This window comes from Protomyctophum bolini (assembly GCF_963924005.1).
Source record: "Protomyctophum bolini genome assembly, chromosome: 7".
In the NCBI taxonomy this organism is placed as follows: Eukaryota; Metazoa; Chordata; class Actinopteri; order Myctophiformes; family Myctophidae; genus Protomyctophum; species Protomyctophum bolini.
In genome coordinates this window covers 20,657,636-20,663,635 of record NC_137868.1, presented here as the reverse complement: position 1 = coordinate 20,663,635, position 6,000 = coordinate 20,657,636, and positions in this window count along the sequence as shown.

Sequence of the window (6,000 nt, the reverse complement as noted above, 5' to 3'; positions counted from 1 at the left end):
GGTTATTGTCTGTCTTGTATTATTTTTGGTGTTTTGTGTTGGGATCTTTGAATTTTTTATGTTTCATGTTGTCCAAATGGGGTTGGGTATTGTAAATCTTGTATTATTTTTGGTGTTTTGGGTTGTGTCTTTGAATTTTGCATGCTTCATGTGGTACTAGGTGTTTGGGTTATTGTCTGTCTTGTATTATTTTTGGTGTTTTGTGTTGGGATCTTTGAATTTTTTATGTTTCATGTTGTCCAAATGGGGTTGGGTATTGTAAATCTTGTATTATTTTTGGTGTTTTGGGTTGTGTCTTTGAATTTTGCATGCTTCATGTGGTACTAGGTGTTTGGGTTATTGTCTGTCTTGTATTATTTTTGGTGTTTTGTGTTGGGATCTTTGAATTTTTTATGTTTCATGTTGTCCAAATGGGGTTGGGTATTGTAAATCTTGTATTATTTTTGGTGTTTTGTGTTGGGTCTTTGAATTTTGCATGCTTCATGTGGTACTAGGTGTTTGGGTTATTGTCTGTCTTGTATTATTTTTTGGTGTTTTGTGTTGGGATCTTTGAATTTTTTATGTTTCATGGTGTCCAAATGGGGTTGGGTATTGTAAATCTTGTATTATTTTTGGTGTTTTGGGTGGTGTCTTTGAATTTTGCATGCTTCATGTGGTACTAGGTGTTTGGGTTATTGTCTGTCTTGTATTATTTTTGGTGTTTTGTGTTGGGATCTTTGAATTTTTTATGTTTCATGTTGTCCAAATGGGGTTGGGTATTGTAAATCTTGTATTATTTTTTGTGTTTTGTGTTGTGTCTTTGAATTTTGCATGCTTCATGTGGTACTAGGTGTTTGGGTTATTGTCTGTCTTGTATTATTTTTGGTGTTTTGTGTTGGGATCTTTGAATTTTTTTATGTTTCATGTTGTCCAAATGGGGTTGGGTATTGTAAATCTTGTATTATTTTTGTGTTTTGTGTTGTGTCTTTGAATTTTGCATGCTTCATGTGGTACTAGGTGTTTGGGTTATTGTCTGTCTTGTATTATTTTTGGTGTTTTGTGTTGGGATCTTTGAATTTTTTATGTTTCATGTTGTCCAAATGGGTTGGGTATTGTAAATCTTGTATTATTTTTTGTGTTTTGTGTTGGGTCTTTGAATTTTGCATGCTTCATGTGGTACTAGGTGTTTGGGTTATTGTCTGTCTTGTATTATTTTTGGTGTTTTGTGTTGGGATCTTTGAATTTTTTTATGTTTCATGTTGTCCAAATGGGGTTGGGTATTGTAAATCTTGTATTATTTTTGGTGTTTTGGGTTGTGTCTTTGAATTTTGCATGCTTCATGTGGTACTAGGTGTTTGGGTTATTGTCTGTCTTGTATTATTTTTGGTGTTTTGTGTTGGGATCTTTGAATTTTTTATGTTTTCATGTTGTCCAAATGGGGTTGGGTATTGTAAATCTTGTATTATTTTTGGTGTTTTGGGTTGTGTCTTTGAATTTTGCATGCTTCATGTGGTACTAGGTGTTTGGGTTATTGTCTGTCTTGTATTATTTTTGGTGTTTTGTGTTGGGATCTTTGAATTTTTTATGTTTCATGTTGTCCAAATGGGGTTGGGTATTGTCTGTCTTGTATCATTTTTGGTGTTTTGTGTTGTGTCTTTGAATTTTGCATGCTTCATGTGGTACTAGGTGTTTGGGTTATTGTCTGAATTGTATTATTTTTGGTGTTTTGTGTTGTGACTTTGAATTTTTTTTACAAACAGGCGGCCTGTTGTATTAATATAATATTTTGAAGTACCACATGAAACATACAAAATTCAAAGACACAGTACCAAAACACCATAAATAATACAAGACATACAATAATCCAAACACATTAATACCACATGAAGCATACAAAATTCAAAGACACAACACAAAACACCATAAATAATACAAGACATACAATAATCCGAACACATTAGTACCATGAACCATACCCAATTCAAAGACACAGCACAAAACACCAAAAATAATACAAGATATACAATAACCCATACCCATTAGGACAACATGAAACATACAAAATTCAAAGACACAACACAAAACACCAAAAATAATACAAGACGGCCAATAACACAAATACATTAGTACCACATGAAACATAAAAATTCAAAGACACAGCACAAAACCCCAAAAATAATACAAGACAGACAATAACCCAAACACATTAGTACCACATGAAGCATGCAAAATTCAAAGACACAACACAAAACACAAAAAATAATACAAGATTTACAATACCCAACCCCATTAGGACAACATGAAACATAAAAAATTCAAAGATCCCAACACAAAACACCAAAAATAATACAAGACAGACAATAACCCAAACACCTAGTACCACATGAAGCATGCAAAAATCAAAGACACAACACAAAACACAAAAAATAATACAAGATTTACAATACCCAACCCCATTAGGACAACATGAAACATAAAAAAATTCAAAGTCACAACACAAAACACCAAAAATAATACAATTCAGACAATAACCCAAACACCTAGTACCACATGAAGCATGCAAAATTCAAAGACACAACACAAAACACCAAAAATGATACAAGACAGACAATACCCAACCCCATTTGGACAACATGAAACATAAAAAATTCAAAGATCCCAACACAAAACACCAAAAATAATACAAGACAGACAATAACCCAAACACCTAGTACCACATGAAGCATGCAAAATTCAAAGACACAACCCAAAACACCAAAAATAATACAAGATTTACAATACCCAACCCCATTTGGACAACATGAAAACATAAAAAATTCAAAGATCCCAACACAAAACACCAAAAATAATACAAGACAGACAATAACCCAAACACCTAGTACCACATGAAGCATGCAAAATTCAAAGACACAACCCAAAACACCAAAAATAATACAAGATTTACAATACCCAACCCCATTTGGACAACATGAAACATAAAAAAATTCAAAGATCCCAACACAAAACACCAAAAATAATACAAGACAGACAATAACCCAAACACCTAGTACCACATGAAGCATGCAAAATTCAAAGACCCAACACAAAACACAAAAAATAATACAAGATTTACAATACCCAACCCATTTGGACAACATGAAACATAAAAAATTCAAAGATCCCAACACAAAACACCAAAAATAATACAAGACAGACAATAACCCAAACACCTAGTACCACATGAAGCATGCAAAATTCAAAGACACAACACAAAACACAAAAATAATACAAGATTTACAATACCCAACCCCATTTGGACAACATGAAACATAAAAAAATTCAAAGATCCCAACACAAAACACCAAAAATAATACAAGACAGACAATAACCCAAACACCTAGTACCACATGAAGCATGCAAAATTCAAAGACACAACACAAAACACAAAAAATAATACAAGATTTACAATACCCAACCCCATTTGGACAACATGAAACATAAAAAATTCAAAGATCCCAACACAAAACACCAAAAATAATACAAGACAGACAATAACCCAAACACCTAGTACCACATGAAGCATGCAAAATTCAAAGACACCACCCAAAACACCAAAAATAATACAAGATTTACAATACCCAACCCCATTTGGACACCATGAAACATAAAAAATTCAAAGATCCCAACACAAAACACCAAAAAATAATACAAGACAGACAATAACCCAAACACCTAGTACCACATGAAGCATGCAAAATTCAAAGACCCAACACAAAACACCAAAAATAATACAAGATTTACAATACCCAACCCCATTTGGACAACATGAAACATAAAAAATTCAAAGATCCCAACACAAAACACCAAAAATAATACAAGACAGACAATAACCCAAACACCTAGTACCACATGAAGCATGCAGAATTCAAAGACACAACCCAAAACACCAAAAATAATACAAGATTTACAATACCCAACCCCATTTGGACAACATGAAACATAAAAAATTCAAAGATCCCAACACAAAACACCAAAAATAATACAAGACAGACAATAACCCAAACACCTAGTACCACATGAAGCATGCAAAATTCAAAGACACAACCCAAAACACCAAAAATAATACAAGATTTACAATACCCAACCCCATTTGGACAACATGAAACATAAAAAATTCAAAGATCCCAACACAAAACACCAAAAATAATACAAGACAGACAATAACCCAAACACCTAGTACCACATGAAGCATACAAAATTCAAAGACACAACACAAAACACAAAATATTGACAAGATTTACAATACCCAACCCCCTTTGGACAACATGAAACATAAAAAATTCAAAGATCCCAACACAAAACACCAAAAATAATACAAGACAGACAATAACCCAAACACCTAGTACCACATGAAGCATGCAAAATTCAAAGACACAACACAAAACACAAAAAATAATACAAGATTTACAATACCCAACCCATTTGGACAACATGAAACATAAAAAATTCAAAGATCCCAACACAAAACACCAAAAATAATACAAGACAGACAATAACCCAAACACCTAGTACCACATGAAGCATGCAAAATTCAAAGACACAACACAAAACACAAAAAAATAATACAAGATTTACAATACCCAACCCATTTGGACAACATGAAACATAAAAAATTCAAAGATCCCAACACAAAACACCAAAAATAATACAAGACAGACAATAACCCAAACACCTAGTACCACATGAAGCATGCAAAATTCAAAGGCACAACACAAAACACAAAAAATAATACAAGATTTACAATACCCAACCCATTTGGACAACATGAAACATAAAAAATTCAAAGATCCCAACACAAAACACCAAAAATAATACAAGACAGACAATAACCCAAACACCTAGTACCACATGAAGTATGCAAAATTCAAAGACACAACACAAAAACACAAAAAATAATACAAGATTTACAATACCCAACCCCATTTGGACAACATGAAACATAAAAAATTCAAAGATCCCAACACAAAACACCAAAAATAATACAAGACAGACAATAACCCAAACACCTAGTACCACATGAAGCATACAAAATTCAAAGACACAACCCAAAACACCAAAAATAATACAAGATTTACAATACCCAACCCCATTTGGACAACATGAAACATAAAAAATTCAAAGATCCCAACACAAAACACCAAAAATAATACAAGACAGACAATAACCCAAACACCTAGTACCACATGAAGCATGCAAAATCCAAAGACACAACACAAAACACAAAAAATAATACAAGATTTACAATACCCAACCCATTTGGACAACATGAAACATAAAAAATTCAAAGATCCCAACACAAAACACCAAAAATAATACAAGACAGACAATAACCCAAACACCTAGTACCACATGAAGCATGCAAAATTCAAAGACACAACACAAAAACACAAAAAATAATACAAGATTTACAATACCCAACCCATTTGCACAACATGAAACATAAAAAATTCAAAGATCCCAACACAAAACACCAAAAATAATACAAGACAGACAATAACCCAAACACCTAGTACCACATGAAGCATGCAAAATTCAAAGACACAACCCAAAACACCAAAAATAATACAAGATTTACAATACCCAACCCCATTTGGACAACATGAAACATAAAAAATTCAAAGATCCCAACACAAAACACCAAAAATAATACAAGACAGACAATAACCCAAACACCTAGTACCACATGAAGCATGCAAAATTCAAAGACACAACCCAAAACACCAAAAATAATACAAGATTTACAATACCCAACCCCATTTGGACAACATGAAACATAAAAAATTCAAAGATCCCAACACAAAACACCAAAAATAATACAAGACAGACAATAACCCAAACACCTAGTACCACATGAAGCATGCAAAATTCAAAGACACAACACAAAACACAAAAAATAATACAAGATTTACACTACCCAACCCATTTGGACAACATGAAACATAAAAAATTCAAAGATCCCAACACAAATCACCAAAATAATAC